The sequence below is a fragment of the Apis dorsata genome, unplaced genomic scaffold (genome assembly GCF_000469605.1).
Source record: "Apis dorsata unplaced genomic scaffold, Apis dorsata 1.3 scaffold_52, whole genome shotgun sequence".
Classification (NCBI taxonomy): Eukaryota; Metazoa; Arthropoda; class Insecta; order Hymenoptera; family Apidae; genus Apis; species Apis dorsata.
In genome coordinates this window covers 2072554-2075790 of record NW_006263353.1, presented here as the reverse complement: position 1 = coordinate 2075790, position 3237 = coordinate 2072554, and positions in this window count along the sequence as shown.

The following is a 3237-nucleotide window of genomic DNA, read 5'->3' as shown; positions in this document are numbered from 1 at the left end:
TTTTTTTTTTTTTTTCAAAACAAATTTAAATGAAAATTCACAATTTTTTTTTTTTAATAAAAAATATTATTTTACATATGATTGCCAAATCGCTTATTGTTATTCCTTTGTAATTGGTGCAATGATTAATACGATGACTCTTGTCATCGGAGAATGATAATTGCATTTCCTCGAAAAGGAGCCTCGATATTCTCGAGAAAAAAGAGTCAGCAATCAGAGGCTCCGTGCAAGCACGTGAAAGTTCTCCTTTGTACATAATATATACGATAGCGATATTAAACGATAGCTATATAATTCTATACGAATAGGAAGCGACTAATTAGTAGTAGATATGCGTGTTTGTATAGGTGCAAGAAAGAAATAAGCGTTAGCAAAGAAGAAACCCCATTGTTATGGGGAATTTTTTTTCTCGAGACGGCGGAAATATCCGCGTGAGATTATCATTGTATTTATATCGTATACCTTCTTCCACACTCCTTTTTATCCGCTGCCACGTGCAACTGCGTAAAATAAAAGACTAAAATGCAATGGAATGACGTGTATAGATATAATGTTTTTCGCCATGGAATTCTCGAAACGGATTTCCTATGAAGTGAGCGAAATAGAGGTTAAAATAATATTTGAAATAAATTAATTTCTTTATTTTTTTTTTTTTTTTATAGAAAATAAAAAATTGATTTTTACATGATCTAATAACAATGATTATTTTTTAATATGGTAATTTTCTTAATTTGTAATTATATAGAAAAAATTATGATTTATTTTAAATGTTAATTTATTTGATTTGATTTACTTTATACCGTTTATTACAAATACTATTATTACCTCCAGATTTGTGTGAATCCTCGTTGGATCGAGGCCAGTTTAAAAAAGCAACTTAGCTATTTAGATTATGCGATTAATTGCCGATTTAATTTCCCACGTTTTTTGCCTGCGTCTCATCGACGATATCTTCGGTTTCTTTTTGTGAATTTTTTTTTCATTTAAATCTCGATTCTAATGAATCGTATATCGCTCAAAAATATTTTTTGATAAATTAAATTATTGTCAAAAAAAAAAGAGAGAGAGAGAGAGAGAAATAGTGATCTTATTGTTTCGATGAAAGTTGATGGAATTATATGAATCTTCTTGACCTAAGGAGACTAAATTTGATGTTTGATGGCAATTTTAATGAATAAAATATAAAAACGGCACTATTAAAAAAAAATGGCACTATCTTTTTAAAACGAGTTGTGCAATTAAATTAAAATAACTTTTTAACACAATTTTAACACAAAATTATGATTCTCTTTTTGGAAACAAATCATATTAAAAATATTAATCGAAATCGTCTTAGAAAATTGATATTTTTAGAATTGATTTTTTTTTTTTTTTTTTTTTTTTTTTGATACTTCCATTCTTCTTGTTATGTGGTTTCTAATATAAATTAATGTATTCTATTGAAACAGGAAGAAGCAAATTTTTGTTCCTGACGCATCGACGAAACCAAATGAAATTTTTCTTTTGTAATCTATATGTTGTACAACTATTGTGGACAAAGTTATAAATATTATAAATATATATATTGTATATAAGTTATAAATATGTAAGTTTTATGTATTTATAACTTATATGTTTATACATACAAATATAGACCGCGCATATAACCAAAATCTTTTTACTTATTTGAAGCCCATTATAAAATTATTCCTAATATATTTTCAATTGAAAATATACTTCATATACTTCATATATGCATATTTCAAGGCCTTTCATCATGATACAAGTGTATTCCTTTTTTTTTTTTTGTAAAAAAACATGTTTCTAATATTTTTGCAACATTTAATAATTTTTATATTACATTTACATTTACTAATTTAGTTATGTATTTATTTATTTTGTACTCATAAATTTTTTTCAACATTTTTTATTGCAGAAGCTTATTAATCATATCTTATTTTTTGTACGATATCATTTTTTTTTTCACAAAGCTGATATTATTTATTTTAACAAGAAATTATGTGTTACAGGATGAAAGGGATTGGCGGAAGTAACACACGTATTATACAATATAATATATTGTCACAATTTGCTTGTCTCATAAGATCTCCAATTTCCATTTTCTCGTCTAGATCCTAAGCTATTGCCAGATTTTCACACTTTTTTTTCTCATTTCATTTTAATCATTTCAACAAGAATTCATATATTTTATATATTCGCAAAACGTGATTGCAATGTTTTCATTTTTTAATATCACTCTCTTTGCTTAAGCAATCTTCCATTTACTTTCATCTTTATCAATAATCATTTAATCATAATTTATAATTCTTTTTTTTTTTTTTACAAAAGATTTTTCGATTTTTAAGAATTAATTTCACTTACGATCCTCTCAACATCCATTCTCTTTTCACAATACATTCTATTTTGCTTCTACGTTGTTATATTATTATTATATATACAATATAAAAATAATACAACCTCTCTTTTTTATTTAAATATTTAACCTCGATTTTCAATATCGAAGATTTTGGAAATTCAAATGAAAACAACGCAATCACGAGAGAATAAATTGTTTAAACATGTTTTCTCTTCTTCGCAAACTATTTCAAATACACGCTGATATTTTTCAACATAAAAATAATACAAATATCGAATGTTCTGGCGAATGTTTCCACTCTTCATTTTCTTTGTCTTCTTTTTTTTTTTTCGTTATTTTTTTTATCTTACTTACTGCTGACTAATTAATTAATAAATGCTTATTGTCACGTGTGTCTGAGTGGCCATCGACGCTTGTAAAAAAATACAATTCCTTTTCTAACTATAACTTATTTAAAAAATTGCTATCGCTAGTGTCAGTCATAGCACTGGTTCTCCCTTTCTTTTTTTTTCAAAATTTTTTTTAAAATATAACTTATAGTTGTTATAATCAAACGAATTAAATTAATTAATTGATTCAGAATTGAATCTTTGAAAGAAAAAATTATCTTAAATTGAGTGATATATTTAAGTGTAATTAATTGGAAAAATTTATGATTGTTAAAAGTTTCGATTTTTTCTGTTTATTTAGATTTTTTTCTTTAATGTTTAATGTTTTTTTTTTTCTTCGAAAGAGATTCACCTAGCTTTTTTACAACTATTCTTGGTTTATTAAATACTCTGATCTAGATCTGAGATTTAGATCCAACATCAGAAATACTGAAATGTCGAGCATTGACTAGGCCACGCGTCGATAGACACCCTGATGAGTTTTCATGCAAA